We start from the raw sequence: 19,527 nt of genomic DNA, 5'->3' as shown, positions 1-19,527 counted from the left end.
CTACTGTTATGAATTGTAATGTAAATATCTGTGTTTTCTGATGGTCTTAGGCGACCCTGCTAGCTGTTCTCAACCTGTGGGTTGCGACCCACAGGTTGAGAACCGCTGCTGTAGAGCCTAAGACCATCAGAAAACACAGATATTTACATTAAATTGTTACATTCAATTGTTGATGTGACAATTTAAGTCACCTGCTATTTCTGTGTCCTCTCCTGATTAGTCATTGGGATGAGATATGCAAAGAAATTTTAAAATATTTTTAAAAAGTAAGTTAGAAGTTCCACCATCTTTGTTAATATTAGACACTTTATTGCTTGGAAAATTAAATCTGAACAGAGAAGTATTTTAGATTTTCCAATCATTCCTGGCTAAATGTTATATGTGTATTTTTTTAATTTAATATGTACTTGATCAATTGGTAAACTTTGGAAATAATTCTTAATCCTGATGGCAGCTGGAGCTCCAGAGCTGCCCATTATCTCTATAGGTGCCCTGGCACCCTGTGGGCATTCACCACCACAGCTGAAGTCCACTGAGGAGGAAAAACCACTAAAACTTCTGCTTCTTCTTCTTCTTTTTTTTTTTCCTCCAAAGACATTTCCAGCAAGAACACTTGAAATGCTCAGGGACATTCAAAATCCCCCTTTCCTTCAGCACAAGGTTCCATTACAGCTGTGACTTTGACCTCTTAAATAAGTTTAAAATACCCCCTGACACTGTGGTAATGTTTTTCCTCTTTTGTCTTGACTATGCCCAGAATCCTATTGAATCCCTCCAAAATGCAGGGGGACCCAGGTGTGTGTGCCTCAGGTGTGAGCCTTCTAAGACTCACCTGTCACTATCTCCATTTGAAATTCTTTCTCTCAATTACAAATTGTGTAGAGCATATTTCTGGTTATTTTAATGCTAAAAAACAAACAGATTGTTTTTTCATTCAACAAATATTTTGTAAGGGCCTATTTTGTATTTGGCACTTTCCTAGCACAGATAATAAAACACAGACTCAGGTCCTGAAGTATTTAGGAGAGGCAAAAGTGTAAATGAGTAATTTAAATAATACGTTGTAGACACCAAGCAAGAAGCCCACAGGGGTGTTAAACTAAAAATAAAAAGCCAAATGAGAGGCAACAAGTGTTTATTTGAGATCACAGAATTGCAATCTGGGGCACAGATTCAGGCAGAAATTCAAATGGTGTCCCAATTTCAGGGTGAAGACAAGGGTTTTGTTTTATTTGTTTGTTTGTATTTTATGAGAAAAAGGAAGGGAAATAATTACATGAATTGAAGAAAGTGATTTCTATTGGTGTTAAAAACTGTTTTGTTTTGTTTTCTTTTTAGCTATATGGGCCTGTCTACTGTTTCTAAGGAATGTCCATAATTACCGGTTCTTATGGTCAAGATGTCTGCTTTTTTGTTAGCTTTACAAACAGCTGTTTGGAAGACAAGGTTGCTCTGGCCCAGTCCAAAGGTTATTTTATCCAGTTCAAATATTCCAAAGGTTCAAGGTATAAGACATGCAAGCAGTTCTGTTCATGGCTGTTCTGGCTGCATTTTAAAGTGACTCCACTTATGTCACCTTTTCATGAGGGGAAGGGAAGGCCTACAGAGGCGGCTGGGCTTAGTTCTGCCCTAGGTGTGGAGTCAGGCTTACAGTGGATCTGGAAAGGTAAATGTAATGTGTTTGCTTACAGAAGTGGGGTGAAAAGGGTTTTGGACTATGGTAGCTGGTCTCCAAAGACAGTCACCATCAATTGCTTCCTCCTTGTATGTATATGATGCTTCTCCCATCAAATGTGAGATCTAATTCCCCGTCCTTGAATATGGGCTGATCTTAGCAACTCCTTCTAACACACAAATGTGACAGGAGTACACTATGTGACTTCCAGAGTTTGGACAGAAAGGCCAGGCCACTTCTTCTTTTATATATATTGATTCTTTACAGAGAGGAAGGGAGAGGGATAGAGAGTTAGAAACATCAATGAGAGAGAAACATCGATCAGCTGCCTCCTACACACCCCCCACTGGGATGTGCCCACAACCAAGGTACATGCCCTTGACTGGAATCGAACCTGGGACTCTTCAGTCCACAGGCTGATGATCTATCCACTGAGCCAAACAGGTCAGGGCAAGGCCAGGCCACTTCTATCGACTCTGTTCGGAATGCTTGCTCTTGGCACCATTTCCCACCTGTTGTGAGAAAACCCAGGCCACACAGAGAAGTCCAGGTGAGGAGAAACCTAGGGCCCCCAGCTCTCAGCCCTGGCTAAATTATTAGTAACTGTTAATTGCCCAACAAGAAACTTTTGAGATGACTCCAGCTCCAGACACCATTTGACTGCAACCTTGTGAGGGAACGCAAGCAAGAATGGAGCTGAACCCATCAACCTCTACCAACATGAAAGATAATAGCAGCAATTGATTGTTGTTGTTTTAAGCTACACATTTCGGGGTGGTTTCTTACATAGCGGTGGATAAGTAGAACACAGACAAAGGAGGAAGTCTAAGCAATGGCACGGGACCTAAGCAGGAACCTGTCTTAGAGCATCCCAGGCTCACGAAGATTGAGAAGGAAGGCATGGCATAAGGCTGCAGGACCAGGGCAGGACATGACGATCACTGATGCCATATCAAACGGTAAGGATCCCATCCTGTGGGCAGTGGGGAAGCCACTGAAGGAGTCTTAGAGAGAGAGAGGAGGTTAATAAGATCAGATCTGAGAAAGCCCTTCTAGCATCAGTGTGCCGAAGGGTTGGAAATCTGGAGAATACTCCAGTCACCTCAGCATGAGAGGATCAGGGCCTCGAACTGAGGCAAGAGCAGGGGACTTGGAGGGGAGTAGACAGAATTAACATGCAAAGAAAGGTAATCTATAGGATTTGCAGATTGTATTTGATATTGAGGGGAAGGAGAAAATTTTTTAAAAACTCATTCATTCGTTAAATTCTGATTGAGAGCCTACTGAGTACCAAGAATGCTTCTGGGCCCCAAGGGTAAAGCAGTGAATTAAACATAATTCACTGGACCCTTGTAAGCTTATATCCTAGTGAGGAAGAAAGACAAATGGGTTTAAGTTTAAGACTCAATTTCCAGTCAATGCCCTTCTAGTCCATGCCATAGACAATGCATAAAGAAATGGAGGTGGCTGATAAGTTCTGGGACTGTAATCCAGGCAGTTTCAGGGATACGTCGTCCTGGTGGCAGCTGGAGCTCCAGAGCTGCCCATTGCAGGCTGAAGGGGTGCTGGTAATAGGATGCTCACTGGCAGTTCATGTTATTCTGCCTGTGGAATGAAGGAGGGCTGGGTACTCTCCTCTGTGACATTTGGATGCCTGAGGGCCCACACAGACTTTGCTGTAGTCTCTTGTGTTTCAGCTAAAATAATAGGTAAATGGTGCGGTCATCCTCCAAGACACTAGTGATGAGGGAGAGCTATTTTTGAGGGAAAGATGATGAATTTTATTGATAATGTTTACTTTGAAGTGTCTGTGAGCCATCCAAGTAGAGATGACCAGGATTGGAATTTGAGCCTCAGATGTCTGGATGGGACATATAGATGAAGGCATTGTGACTGGGCAGGGGATAAAGTAAAGTCTTGCCCAGGCTCCATTTGAAAGCTATCTCCCTGGGAACATTTAAGGGTTGGCAGAGAGATTCAGATACAGAAACTGCCTGAGTCCCGAGGTTTCCAGGTTTATCTACATATATAAAAGGCTAATATGCAAAGTGTCCCCTTGGGAGTTCGACTGGGAGACCGGGAGTTCAGTCCCTTGCTATGGCATGCGCTGACCACCAGGAGGCATTGCGGAACAAAGGAAGGCCCCGGCCAGCAGCTGAAAGGCCCAGATCGGCCCTGATCGCCAGCCAGGCCTAGGGACCCTTTCCCGTGCATGAATTTCGTGCACCAGGCCTCTAGTAGATTGATAAAATCAATCCCATGTTTTTCAAATCCAGACTTCATTTTATGCTGTGTGGGCACTGAGATTCTGAAGAGTATGAGACAGAAAATCACCATGCACAGATCAGATAAATGCACTACTTGCTTAAGGTTGTATAACCTGGAAATGAGTGCATGAAAAAGTCTTGAATCTTCTGCAATTTTTCAGGAGAGCAGGACTGATTAATGAGTGGGGGTTGAAATCCCCGCTCCCTTTTGATGGCTCATTTTTCTACCCATCATCACCTCTAGAAGAGGACAAAGAAATTAAATAAGGAGGTGATACGTAAATCATTTGACATTACAACCAATTAACAGCTTCTGTGGAGGAAAGTAATGGAAATCGTTGCATAAGGGGATCTTTTCAGGTTGTCTCTTTCTGCGCCCTGAGAACAAGCAAGTCGGTATGAGGTGGAGGAAAGTGGATTGCACTGGGAATCTGAAGACCTGCATTTGAGGTGGTTTGGCACAGACAGGACTTGTGACCTTGGGTCCTCACTGAAACCCTCTGCACCCCAGTGTTCTCACTTGTAAAGAGCCAACTCTGTCAAGCATACACCAGACAACCTATATGCTCATTCCGTTTAATAATTCCTGCCTACAACAAGGTTGCAGTGAGAGCCACATAGAAAATGGATATAAAAGCACTTTGCACACCATAAAGCAATATACCAACATAAGGCATTGTATAACACTAATCCTTTGTTTCAGTAGCCCTGACTGCGGTAAAAATAACAATAGTTTTGCCCATGCCTAAAAGCCTCATTTTTCTGTTCTGTTTGTGTGTGTGCTGCCGTGTTTTTTGGTTGTTTTTTTTTTTTTTATTGTTTTTAGGTTAAGAAATTAAATCACCCATTTATTGTTTATGTTTTACACTAAAATTGCCAAGCTCAGAAAAGGGAAAGTGAAGTTCCAAAGTTCTTAGGTGACCTGAGCCCCAATCCCCTTACTCAATTTGCTATGACTTTTATAACCCCACAGTCTGCTGCTCTTTCTAAAGCTCCCCTAAGCCAAGTAAAGGGTTTGGAAAAGGAATCCATAGGGGTGCCCTTTCCTGGACTGAGCATGCACTGCCATTCAAATATGATGGCGTTCTTGCATTATAATTTACACCTGCACTTCAGGCATTCTATTCACTGCCGATAATTATTGAATAATTACTGTGTTTTCCCACTGCGGCCTCTCTTTGTACTCCCACTTCTTCCTAGGTTTTCAACAAGATTGTTGCATTTTGAAAGTTTCTTTCCTTCTGGAAAGAAGGCAGGTGGTTTGTAATTCTTATTTTTGAGCCAAGTATTTAAATAGACAAGACTTTTTACCCAGTGGCCTGGCCTGTCCCCCAGGCGGTTTCCACGTGTACTGTTTACTGAAAGTATCCTAGGAAGTAGTTTGTCCTAGGAAATCATTTTTGCTTAAAGACCTTAAAATTCATGTGTTTGTGACTCCCATGTTACCTATTTTCACGTAGCATCTTCCCAATTTGCTAAGCTGATTTGAATTGAGATAAATTAGATCATTTGCAGCCCACTTGCCTGCCAAATTCAAATTGGCACTTGAACCACTTTATCTCTGTTTGGGGGTTTGCTGGAAGACAAAATTATCAAGACAGCTACGCGGAAGGAGTTCGTTTGTTTCCCTGTATCAGAAAGCAAGATAACGCCTGCTTTTTTTTTTTTGGGGGGGGGGGGGGTTGTTTATTTGTTTTTCTCCCTTTGCTGCAAAAAAATAATTCCCCCATCGCCCCGTTAGTCTGTCTTGGTATCACTTCTCTAACTCAAAGGACAGGGAACACACAAAAACTTCAGAAATGATAGATACACCTGAAGTACTCGCTGTGTAACCCGAGCGCGTTACCGACAGGATGGGTTTGGAAGTCTGAGCGCAGGACATCCGGAACATCCTTTTGTCATTGAGGCCCCCACAGTCTGAGGAGTTTCTACGTGGTTTTCCCTTAGAAAGAAATGATGAAGAATGGAGTCATAGGGTTGTTTAAAGCTGCATTTTGTTTTGTTGTAAATAATGCATCCCTTTAAATATTATTCCTCTTATGAGCACAGCTGTCACCTCACCTCACCATCTCTATGGTGAAAAGCTCAGATTTGGGAGGTGACAGATTGGCATCCCAAAAGCCCCAATTGTTATAAAATATCTGATAAAGCAGAAGCCTGCCTCCAGGTATTTTTGAGGCATTGGCCAATTTATTCATTCAATAAATTATTACTGAACGTCGGCTGCACGCTAGATACTGCTGTAGGTGCTGGTGATAAAACAAAGCACGTCCTGCCCTCCATAGGACCTTCAGCAGCTGCTAAGAGCAAAATCAGAATCAAAATCCAGGAGAGGAGATTAGTTAGAGAAATGGCTGCTCTCATGACCAAGAGATTAAAATACATAACTGGTAAGCGATTATACGTGTGTTGAGTCAAAACACAGTGAACAGACAAGTTGAAATAATGAATTATTTATTTACTCATATATCAGGTACTTATTGTTTGTGTACCTTTCCCTGTCCTCACAGAACTTACGGCACTTCTTTATCAGTTTCCTCCTCAGTTTTTCCCAGCTGTGAAATTAGCACCACCTCCATTCAGTTGCCTTCACCAAATTGTAGAAGTCATCTTCAATTCTTCTCTTTCCTTCGACCTTAAACTTCCTCCAACCTCTCACCCCAAACACACAATCTAGAAACACATTTTGCCAACTCCAAAACACACCCTGAATCCACCTTTTCTTCCAGGGCCACGGTCACTGTCCCCGTCCAGTCCATCGCCTCTCCCTTGGCCCGGCAATGGAGCCTTCGTTAACACCCTGCTTCCACTCTGCCCTCCCAACCCCTCACTCTCCATCCATTCCCCACTCAGTAGCCAGAGTGAACTGAAAACCAGGTTGTGCTATGAACTCATGTAAATGATCTTCCCCCTCAACATGGAATAAAATCCAAACTTCTTTTCCTGGGCTCTAAAGGCACATACGACCTAGTTCCTCTCTTTCCCTCCAAGCCAGCTCCTACTATTCCAGCCCACCCTCAGCCGCACTGGCCTTTCTGTGCCTCAGATTCACCAACGTCTTCCCAACATTGAGCCCTTGTACAGGCTGGTCTTTGTAGTCTTCACTCATCATTCAGATCATAGCATGGGGTCACAGCCTCAACATCTTCCTGATTTCCTCCCTCTCCTCATATCATCCCCACTTTGACCCTCTGCACACCACTCACATCTGGGGGTTGCCCCTTTATTGGCTTGTCTATCACCTCTAGAACAAAAGCTCTGCATCCGCCTAGTCTGTGCCGGAACGGTAAGGTCTAGAAGAGTGCTTGATTTGAACTGAATGCTCAGTAAGTGTCTGGGGAATGAATGGATGAATGTTAGTTAGAAAAGGAGCAGGGAATAAGGAGATGGAGGGAGAGGAGGTGAGGAGGAAAGGGGAGATGGAAAGATGGAGAGAGACATTGGCAAAGCAGGAAGAGTGAGAGCCAGAGAGACGGTAAGAGAATTTAACTACTCTGAGATTGAGAGTCCAAGCACAGAAAACAGTTAAATATGGCAGGAGTAGAAAGTAGGATGGGGAAAAGGGTGGTGAGATGAGGATGGAAAGGCAGCCCCAGACAGATCATCAGGACTGGAATCCAAGCAAAGGAGTTCATGCTGTATCCTATAGAAGCCAATTAAAGGGAGTGTCAGATCAGATTGGTTTTAGAAAGATCACTATGGCTGCAGTGGAAGGAATGAATGAGAAGGGAGAAGACAGAAGGAAAATTATGTTAACAGAAGGAATGATCAGTGTGGCAGTTTGAACAAAGGGGAGTCAGAAAGCAGGGATTTGGCAGTGTTTTTCCAACACTGTCAGGGAAGAGGCAGTAAATCTGAGAATCTGAGCTTCCAGGGAGAGCAGAGGAAGTATATAATAGTGGTTAAAAGTCTGGGCTTGGAGTCAGACAGACCTGGGTTTAACCTCAAATCTATCACTCTATAGTTCATGTGATCTAGTACAAGTTAACAATTCTAAGCCACAATTTCCTCTTCCGTAAAGTAAGAATAATAATTGCAAGTGCATAAACTGCTTATTTCTCTGCCCATGATGTATGAGTCATAAGTAAATATTAGTTTTATTATAATATTATAATATTACTAGGGGCCCAGTGCACGAATTCATGCACCTTGAAAGGAACTGTGGGTTGCAAGGCTGCCGTGGGCACAGGGGCGGGTTTCAGCCAATCCTCCATGACCCTGCCCGGCCCCTCCCGCCACAGCCCCTGGTTCCCTGTCTGCTGGCTACCCCTGTTCCTGCTGCTGCCACTCCCACATGCTGACAGTACAGGCCCCGCTCGCACCTGCTGACAGCATGGAGCGATTGGGGCCGGCTCCCTCAGTAGGTGCGAGCGGCAGCTGCTGCCCTGATTGCCTCTCAGGAGCAGTGGAGGTGGAGAAGCCCTGAGATGCAATCGGGGCCGGCAGCTACCACTCGCACCCGCTGACGGTGCTGAGCAATTGAGGCCAGCGCCAGGTGCCTGCAGCAGGTACGAATGCTGGGTGGGACCATGGCACACGGGAGCAAAGAATTTTCAGTAACCAGAGGCTCACCCCGATGATAGTCACTGGCACCCTGCCTTGGTCTGGTGTCCCTGCTCACCTGCTCCATCATCCCGCTGTGGCCAACGCCCACCATGTTCTGCACTCTGCCACCTGCTGCCAATGCCCGCCATGTTCCACGTGTGCCCCCTGGTGGTCAGCGCACGTCATAGCGACCAGTTGTTAGATTGGTTGTTCAGTTGTTCCACCGTTCAGTCTATTTGCATATTAGCCTTTTATTTTATAGCACTAGAGGCCCAGTGCATGAAAATTCATGCACCGGAGGGGGAGTCCCCTCTCACAGTCTGGGAACCCTCTCACAGTCTGGGAACCCTCAGGGGCGGGAGGCAACCTGGCGATCAGGGAAAGGCAACGCCCACATCACACCTCTGCTACTGCCACTGCCAGCAGCACAAGCCTCAACCGGCCCTGGTTACCTGAGACTTGGGCGGCCCTGGGCAGCTGGGCAGCTACCATGTGAGGCTGGCCTGTGCCTCGGGCCGGCCTGGGTGGCTGGGGGACTGAGGGGACTGGGCACCGCCATCCTGTGGCTGTGAGTGCCGCTATCTTTGAGGGTGTGGCAGTCAATTAGCATAGTCCCTCCTTATTGGCTGTGGGTGCCACCGTCTTTTGTGAGAGCGTGATGGTCAATTAGCATATTCCCTCTTTATTAGATAGGATAATATTATTAGGTGTGCTTGGTATTTCTAATATGACCTCATGACCTGGGTGAACTATGCCTCAACAGCTTCTACCTTCTTGTATGATGATTCTCTGCAAATCAAGAAACTCTGATTAACTTGACTTCCCACATACCTGATTTATTAGTATCCTGGCTGCCAATAAAGGCACATTTCCCAGTGAATATTAATAAGAACACTGTGTTTACATTTAGTCTCTTTTGAGTTTGGTTGGCTTGAGTCTGTCTCCTGAGCTTACTGAACTCTGGGAAAAACTAAATACCAAGATGTGGGGCCTCCAAGGGTGAATGAAGTTCCAGCCGTGCCTCAAGGAGACCCACCCTTGGGAGAGTGACCTACACCTGCCCTGGACATCAGTTCACAGTTGTGCCACCTGGCAGCATGTGCTTTGAATCCAATCACTCTTCTACTTAATGTTTCCTATTTTTCACTACCTCCCTCCCCAAAATCTTCTCTCAAAGATGGATATCCACATAGAATAAGAACTAGCTAGGGCTTCTTTATAGTGCCGGCCTCAAACGGGTGAGGAGTGACACCGCCTATGTATTTGATGTTTTCCTTTTACTCTGTCTTTGGGGGAAAGGCTATATCTGCCAGAGACTTAATATTTTTAGAAATTTAATAGGCTCATTTGGAGGTAAATATTTTAAATGGGCCACCCATGCATTGCATTAACTGCCCCTTATTGTGACATTATTACAAAGACTTCAACCCTTAGGGGGTGAGAAACCTTTTAACACTCTGTTGAGTAAAATGGTAATCCCCTGGTTGATGATCTGAGTTCACTTCCCTTAGTGTAGATCAGCTGCCCGGGCGAGTGATATTTCAGTCATTTGAATGTCAGTCTAAAAGCCCGAACATCTCTGCTGCACATCATCAGAGCCCCAGGTCATTTACACTTGTGGTTGTTTTACTTCACAGCCCAGAGCCCTCCCCAAGCTGCTGTCATTCTGACCCTGAGGCCGCCCTTCACAGCCTCCTGACTCTGCTCCCAACATCCTCTTTCAAGCTGGCACAGAGCAGAGGCTGACCTAGTCCCATCAACCACTTACTCTCACAGACCCAATTAATCCTTGGTTGCCAGTCAGTCCAACTCACTTCCTTCCTTGAATACTGTAGAATCTCACAGGGGCGATGCTTTTGGCTTCATTTGCTTCCTTATGGGATGAGCTGTGGCTAAAATGTAGACAGCTGCCCTATGAGATAATATAGAGACTCCTGATGACCACAGGTGATTTCTTATCTGAGTATCTGGGCATGGGCTCTCACCCTATTCCCCTTCCATTGCTCCTTAGGGCTTCTTTGCAAGGATAAGAAATTCCTAGAATAATTAACCACTTACCTCTGAGCAGGGAGTCTGCCCTAAAACAGATTCCATCCAAGGATAATGGGAAAGGGACTAAGGGAGGGATTGAGTGTCCCAGATGTAGGAGGGCACTGGGTGCCTGCAAGAGGTGGGTCCCCAAGTAAGGGCACAGCATCATTATAGATTCAAAGTGATCTGGGTTTGTTCAAGATGGTGAAGCTATATGACCTATGGAAGAGAATTTACCTGAGGATACACACACACACACACACACACACACACACACACACACACTAGGGGCCTGGTGCACGAAATTCGTGCACTGGGGAGGGGTCCCTCAGCCCATCCTGCCCCCTCTCACATACTGGGAGCCATCAGGGGATGTCCTATGGACCTAAGCCGCAGTCTGGCTTCCCTTTGCTTGAGGCTACCAGGCTGATCAGGGGAAGTCGCCAGCCCCATCACCCCACTGCTGCAGCCACTGTCAGTCACCGCAGCCACCAAGGTATTTTCATCAACACAGACCCCAGTCCCTTCACCATGAAAAAATGACAAACTTCTTTAAGCATTTTCAAGAAGTGTCTTTCATAGAATATGACATTTCTTTATTTTTCTTTTTATCCTCACCTAAGGAAATGTTTCCATTGATTTTTTCCCCTTCCCTCTGATCCCAAGCTCAGCCCCTTCCCAAGCCTAAAGCCTCCTCCCCAGGTTTAGGCTTGGGAAGGGGTCCCCCCACACCTCCGATCTCAGGCTCTGCCCCTTCTTAAGCCTAAAGCTTCCACCCCAGGCTTTAGGCTTGGGAAGGGTTTCCCCCCAGAACCTCCCCAAGCCTAAAGCCTTCACCCCAGGTTTAGGCTTGGGAAGGGGTTCCCCCCACCACACACCTCTGATAATAGGGTTAGCCCCTTCCTAAGCATAAAGCCTCTGCCCCAGGTTCCCTGGACCCAGGTATGTATGCGAATTAACCGCCATCTTGGTTGGGTTAATTTGCATACTTGCCCTGATTGGCTGGTGGGCATGGCTTTGCATAGCGAAGGTGCGTTCAATTTGCATATTACTCTTTTATTAGGTAGGATATATACATATATCTCCAAGACATTAAATGATATTCATATACAGAGGGTTTACCATAGTGCCTGCATGCCACATAGATGTGTTATAATGGAGACAACATCATTTATTGTTGAACTTAACCTTGGCCAGACATGGCTTCAGTCTGGAACACAAAAACATACATCAGTTGTTGTTTCAACAAATGTAGGGCAGACTTCTAAAATGAAGATTAACCTTAGTGGTCAATAATCAGAACACTCAAAATACAGTCAGATTACTGTAGAGTGATAACTATTGTCTACACGAGATGCTCAGGTGGATTTGATGAACTTATTAGCCATGAGTTGAGTAGAGACTGGCATTTGGGGTATAAGACCTAATAAGGAAGAAGGTATTGCCCAGAGAGTGAGAAACTTGAGGGGTAGGAAATGTCAGTGGTCCAGCAGACCTTCCAATAACAAGAAAAGCATCCCATTGTACCATCCCTAGAGTTCAGGGGACCCATGTTGTCCATTATAGCAAATGTTGGGGGGAATATATTTGGGCCTTGTGGTAGGCAGAATATCACCCCCTACCCCCAAATATGTCCGGATCCTAATTCCTGGAAACTGTGACTATGTTCAATGACAGGATAGGGGGAAATAAGGTTGTAGATGGCATTTAGATCAGCTCACCTGGAAATGGGCAAGATTATCCTGATTTGTCCTAATGCAATCACATAGATCGGTACAAGGAGAAGAGAAGGTCAGAATGACAGCATAAGAAGAATTTTACCCAGTAATGCTGCCTTTGAAGGTGGAGGGAGGGGACCACAGGCAAGAAATGCAGACTATAGGAAAGTCAAGGACAGATTCTCCCCTAGAGACCCATGTCGGACTCGTATTCCCCAGAAATGTAAGATAATAAATGTGTGTTGTTTTAACCAAAAATTAAAAGCTTCCCAATTCCACACCCCACTGTGGCATACCCAGATCCCCAGAGCCCGCAGGCGTTCAGAAGTTCTAGGTGGGCAGCGGGATGCTAAGGAAAACAGCATCCATTGTTGAAAGTCACCGTGAAACTTACCTCAGGACTTCTCAGACCACTACTTCAAAAGCAGAAATAAACATCACGGGGTTTGTTAGGGATCTGACTAGGCAGTGTTAGGGAAAAGGAATTCAGAGACTAAATGTGTCCCATATCTCAAGTTTACCTTTATTGGTCCAAAGACTCGCAGGGATGGAGGAGGCTGTCATCTTAAAGCACAACGTGTCGAGTGAAAGATGGAGTGGCAGTATTAATGGAATTGCCTTGCTTTAGTAGGTTTAAGGCAAATCCTTAACATTATTTTCCTGCCGTTTCCTAAATTAAATTTATAAGAAATATTATGTATCCTGCTGTGCAGCGTGAAAGCTGTATTCTTGTAAAGGACTTATAATCATATTAAAAAGCTGGAGGGAGAAGTTGGCTCATGCCATCAGAGTCACAAAATAAAAAATAGAGCCTTGCATTGTGCGTGTTCATAATGGTATTACCTTTTGGGGCTGGTGCACCACAACGAGCTTCACTGACAGTGTTGCCTCAGTCCCCAGAACATCCCTGGTGGGAGGTGTATTTTTATCTCCACGTTGCATGTGGGAAACTGAGGCACGGCGAGTGCCAGCAGGTTGCCTCTGCCTGCAGGTGAGCTGGCAGCACAGATGCACCAAACTCCAGGGTCTCAGCCTGAAGACAATTTGCACCAGGCACCAGACGATAGTCATCTTTCTAATCTACCTTTCTGCAGGTACAGAAATGGCTCCAGGAGGTCGTCAGCATCGCTCACATTTATTTTCAAGTTCCTTAAGAAAGAATCCTATAAATAGATTTTCCGTTAATTCCACAACATCTGCTTAAAATACTTATGAATTTGTCATCTAGCTCTGAGGGTTGGAGAGGGAGGGTTCAGAGTGAGGGCACTTTTGCAATTAGTGGGAAATGGGGATGCTCTGGGGGAAGGCAGGCAGACTCACCGGTTGGAGAGCCGCAGCATGAATGTGTAGGAAGCCAGAAGCTCCCCACAGGAGCCTGTCCCCCAAAAAGCACACGTTTCTCCTCAGACCAGGTAATTCCAGGCCTTTCAGGAAGTCATGTTTCTGGGCACAGAGGTAACTCCTTTCTCCTGTAGACTTAGATTTTATCTTGGCTCTTAAGTCTCTGCTTGACACACTCTCAACCAACTGTTATGCCCCAGGATTGAGTATCTTGATAGAAACTTAGAGTCTCTGACAATCTTACCCCTTCCCTGTGCTCTCGCAGGAGTGGGAGGCCCCAAATCTCATTCGCTCTGCTTTTTCCCCGGTTGTGTGTTCCTGAGTGATACAGAAACAAATGGCTTGAGCGTCTTACAAACAACATAGGTAAATAAAATAGTGTTTTGAGCACCTGCTATGTGTAAGCATTAGTCTCTCTGCATCACTCTTGTGGCCTCATTAGAATTAGGCTGCCCCAGGTTACACAGAGAAAGGATAATTTGCTCAAGGCCGCACAGCCAGTAAGTGGTGGGGCTGGGATTCAGTCCCAGGTCCGACAGGATTTAACTGCCTGCTGTGAACCACCACTCTGTGCTCCCTCTGACATCCTGGGCTGTGTGAGTTCTCCAGGCGTCCTGGGGTATGTGGACTCTGCCAACCAGAAACTGCCCTGCCAGCAGCGATATGCTTCGTGTTGTCTGCTGTTTGCATCTTTCTTTAGAATTTCACCCTGGAGCCTGATAAGCATGCTCATATCTCTTTTAGTTTACGGGTTTCTTATCCTCATACCCTTCAATAAAAATATGGATTTTGCTCCTAGTTCTTCATCCTGGGAACTTACTGAAAACAAATATAGTCAATTTATTTGGGTAATTAATACTGTCTATTGCTTTCCTTCCTATGCTGATATGGTGTGTGTGCCATCAATGTGTTTCAAACACTCCGTTGTTCTATGGTTTATTTAATTGACTAGCTACACAGAAGCACATTTCTGCTCAAAGTTTCCATTCCGGGAATAAGATTAACAATGGGGATACAAGGGCTTTATTCTGCAGTTCCCTTCTGGACAGTGTAGATGGTCTTACACGGTGTTGGTTCTTACACAGGGTATCTGAAGCCAACTGGAGTGTTTCCCAGACTGGCCACAGAGCACCGGTCACATCCTTTCACTTCACCCCATTCCAGAGGATGCCAATGGCTTCATGCTGCCAGCACCCAGGGCTCTCGGTCTGAGAGTTTCAGCTGGCTGTGTGCATACTCGGCTGAGAGGAGAGGAGGTCAGAAACACTGAGGAATTTCCAGCCCTGGAGCAGCCCTAACCAGTGATGAATTGAAATGAGTGGATTGGTATCCCACCTTCCTTGCCTCTCAGCTAGAACATTTCTGAGCCACATTCTGTACCATCTCCCAGAGGCCCTTACAGGATTTAACCAAGTCACCTGCCCACTAATGCACCTTATATTGGCTTTCTCCAATTCCCTGTCTCACTTCTCCACTCCCTGCTTAGAGTCCACTTCCAGGGAACCCAACCTAACACATCCATGTTTTCTGGACTGCTGTCTTCCCTTGTCATATAAAATGTCAATCTACCAAATTAGAGTTGAATTAGAACTTCTAAGTCATCTAGCTTTGTACAGACCTTCAGGGTGAAGAAAAGGCAAGAAGGTAGGACTCCGGCCATTTCTTTCCACCAGAGCAGAGGCAATTTCTATGTGTTTTACCTCTTGCTTTACAAGTATTATTCCATTTGAACTAAATAATCTAAAATTTGAAAAAAACAATATTGAAAATCAAGAATCTAGGCAAACTAATTTTCACATACTGGAATCCCATCTGTATCAGTTTCCTATTGCTGCTATAACAAATTATCACAAACTTGAAGACAACAGAAATTTATTTTCTGATAGTTCTGGAGCCAGAAGTCCAAAATTAAGGTGTTCATAGGGTCAGGCTCCCTCCAAAGTCTCTGGGAGAATGCTTCCTGGCATCTTTGGTGGCTCTGGGCATTCCTTGGTTTTTGGCAGCATAGTTCTAATTTCTGCTCTGTCTTCAAATGGCCTTGTCCACTGCATTGGTGTCTTCTCATTCTTCATCTTCAGAATGGCAGCTTTTATCAGATTTAAGACTCATGCAGATAATCCAGGATGACCTTATCTTGATATCCATTTTTTCCAAATAAGGTCAGACTCGTAGGTTCTTGAGTTTAGGACCTGGACATATTTTTTGGGGGAAGCCACCCTTCAACCCACTACATCATCGATGGTGTCTCTGGACAACAGCATATGATCATAGCTCACTCCTCCCTCACAGGTGATTCCATTGATTAGCAACTCCTCCCTCACAGATGATTCCATTTTGCCTAAACCCTAATTTCATTAAAAAAATAGTCTTATGTTGCACAATATTCTGCCTAAATCAGCTCCCTATAACTTTCCCCATCAGCCCTGCTTCTGCCTAAGGAGATACCTAAGGGAAAGTCAATTCCTCCCAATGAGACTAATGAAAAGAGCTGAGCCTAAACATTATGGGCCAGAGAAATGTGGAAGTTTGTGAATTCAGAGCCATTTAGACTAGTAATTCAAGTTAATTCGTTAATTCTTTACTGTGTCATGTGCTGTGTAGTGGGTGATGCAGAAGATTCTAAGATGGATAAGAAAGTCCATATGTTACCACCTAGAAGGGTAACAGGACATGTTCACACAGAACTACTATGCACTGTATTATGCAAATAAGCATAACACAAAGTAAAAGGCAATGGAGGTCATAAAAGAGGATTAACAAAATGCAGTGGGAGTTATATGACACAGAGTATACTTTGTCATTCCCTCCAATCTATTCTACACGAAAGCCAAAATGAGTTAAAGAAAAAATATGAGCATATTCTTCCATGCTCAGAAAACTATACAATAGTTTTTCATGAAAAAGGGAAAAAAATTCAACTCCTACTATGGTCTTCAAAGCACCTCCTGATCAGGCTCAGGCCTGCCTCTCACCCATGCCACGTACTCGAGCCTCTGAGCGTTCTGTATAGGCACCAGCCACATGAGCCCACGTTCAATTCCTCAGTCATGCCAAGTTCTGTTCTACCCCAGGCCATCTCGCTAGTTATTCTCTGAGCCTGGAATGCTCTGACCCCAATTCTTTGCTCATCATCTAAGTCTCTGCCTCAAAGAGGACTCTTCTGATTCTCTCATTTAAATATGCCCTTTTCATATTCTCCTGTGGCACCTTTATTTTTCTTCATACCATATTTATTACAATTTGCACTCACACACCTGGGTGTGTGGTTATTTATTGCATGTGGATCTTTGTCATTTGATAGCAAACTTCATTAGGGCCATTATTTCTCACAATGCCCACATGGCCTATCATAGAGCCTGGATTAGAGATGTTCAATCAACAATGAAGGAATGAAAGCAATTGGATCAAAGTTTTCCTGAGGAAGCGGACATTTGAAGAGACTTTTGAAGGAATCATAGACATGAGGCAGGAAAATGATTTCAGGAGAGTGAAGAGTGTATAAGTGTGAAGTTTGGTTGCTTACTGTTGGGAAAGTGGCAAATAATAGAGTTTAGTTTAAACACAAAAAGAATGTGTCTAGGGCAGGATCAGTCAACTTTTCCCATGCAGGGCTGAATAATACATGTTTCAGGCTTTGTGGGCCACGTGGTCTCTGTTGTAACTACTGAGCCCTGCCACCGTAATGTGAAAGCTGATAGACAATATGAAAACAAGTGGGTATGGTTGTGTTTGGGTGATGATCCACATTTGACTCAGGGGTTGCAGGGTGTCTGGTCCTGGCCCAGGGAATAATGAGAAGACTAGAATTAATTGGAGGCTGATGCCTCACCTTTAATGCTAAGCTGTGGAGTTGATAACTTCCTAGAGGAGTAATGGGGAGTCACGCAAGGTACTGGAAAAAGAAGGTACATGATTAAAGTGATGTTTTTAGTATGATTAACCTGGCAGCAGCCTCTGATGAACTAAGTCAGAAGAGACTGAGGCATGGAGAGGACCATGAGGAGCCTATGGTAATAGTCTCGGTAAGAGACAAGAGTCTCGCCTGAAAAGATTGAAAGTGGAGAGATGAGCGAATTTGGAAGGTAACTCTGTTGTTTTTATCTGGGTATTAGAAAATTGTTTAGAGCTAGTAAAGGAGAAATGGGGTGTTAGGAGGAGGAATAGCTTGGATGTTAAGGTAAATGGTCAAATGAATTCCCACATGTGCAGTTTAAGGAATCAGGAGGACATAGAATGGGGTGTCCAACAGACAGGAGAAAATTTGGGGTTCCAGGGAAGGATTTGTGTTGTGGATGCAGACTTGGGTGAAAGGCTGCGAGAGTGGAGAGGGAGGGCCGAGAACCGACCTTGGGGGCGACCTTCATTACACAGCGAGTGGAAGAAGGCAGCTCCAGCACGTGACCAGGGCAGCAGAGCCCACAGGAGGCCGAGTTCAGAAAGGAAAGGCGAAATCAGGCCCCAACAAATCCATTTCCTGACAGCAAACCAAAAGCAAATGTTTCTGGAGTTATTTTTTGAAAAACACATCCACAACATGGTGCATTAACTAAATCAGCCAGAGTGAGCCTGGCCTTGGGGATGGCGCTGCCCTGTTCTGTTCAAGAGGCTGCGTCGCCAAGAGCGGGACAGAAAAAGGGCCTCTTTGCTTTCTCTACCCTAGGCAGGCCCGCATATTGCAAATGACCTGAAAATTCAATAATCTCTTCATTTGCTCGAGCCTCTCTCTGAGGCTCTGTGGATGGGTGATTTATCAGAGCAGCCAGGGCCAGTGCAGGGCATTCTCTGCATTTGCTTTGATGCCCTGATGCCAAAGCACATTATCAGGACTGAAGGCCAGTTCTTTCCATGGAAAACAGTGACTTGTGGTTAATCCCCCCCCCCCCCCCCCCCCCCCCCCCCGTTGGCGTATCATACCGGAGATGACTATCCATAATGCGAAGGGCTGAGTTCAGCGCAGCACGCGGCTGTCGCTGGGTCGAAGGCTGTGTGTTCGCTCTGCATTCCAGCTGCCCTCGCGTTCCAGGAAGAGTGGGTTGTGTCTGTCCTCCAGAACAAAAGCTCGGAATCCTTCTTGGCCGTAGGTAAAATCCGAGGGAAAATGCCCCTCAGCAGAGGGCCGGCAGCGGCTGCTGTCATTGTGTTTTTTGCTTCCCACTCTCTGAGTCGGAGGCATTTGCCCGCAGTCCTGTGGTTGGCCCAGCAGAGGAATTGGAGGAAGGGAGAGCGCAGTGATCCCCCATCACCTTCCCTGGAGGGGCCCCCAGTCTGTCGGCCCCCGCTGAGTTCTGCACCCTCTCGGCTGCTCTTGAACGACTGTGTATTAGTTTCTGTGGATGCTCTTTGTGGAAAGATTTACCGTTCTGCATTTCTTGGAAGTAAAAAAATAAAAGCTTCGAGGCCTCTTTGGGGATGTTACAATCGGGAAGGAGAAAATTGCGTTTCAAAGTTGGAGCTAATGAGAGAGCATCCTGTAATAGATGGGCTATAAGGCTGTGCCTGAGGAGGGACGGGAGGCAGGCACAGGCCATCTGCCCGCTGCTGTTCCCTGTCGCTAGGAAAATGTCAGCTCTGCCGACTGACAAGGAAGGTTTGCAGCCGGGGCCACGTCAGGCCCAAGTGAAAACCCACTGCTACCCGCCCAGGTAACGGGACAGCCGTTTCTCACCAAGTCACCTGGCCACAGGGCAATGGGTCCGTTACTTCTCTAGAATGACTTTCAACGGAGCTTCTCTGCGAATACGTTTCAGATTTTAACAACACGACGGTGTTGCACGTACAAAAGCTGCCAGGCCACAGATGAGCTGTGCTCCTTGCTCCCCACGTGCCCCTCCAGATCCGTTTTCTGGCTTTCTCTGTGCAGCAGGAGGCTGGGCTGGATGAAGCTTTTTGTTTTCTGGCCTCAGACTGGACTCATCTAATAAGAAGCCCCCGTGGGTAGGAGGACAGGATG

The sequence above is a fragment of the Cnephaeus nilssonii genome (assembly GCF_951640355.1).
Source record: "Cnephaeus nilssonii genome assembly, chromosome: 8".
Lineage (NCBI taxonomy): Eukaryota > Metazoa > Chordata > Mammalia > Chiroptera > Vespertilionidae > Cnephaeus > Cnephaeus nilssonii.
Note: the sequence above shows the minus strand (reverse complement) of the source record.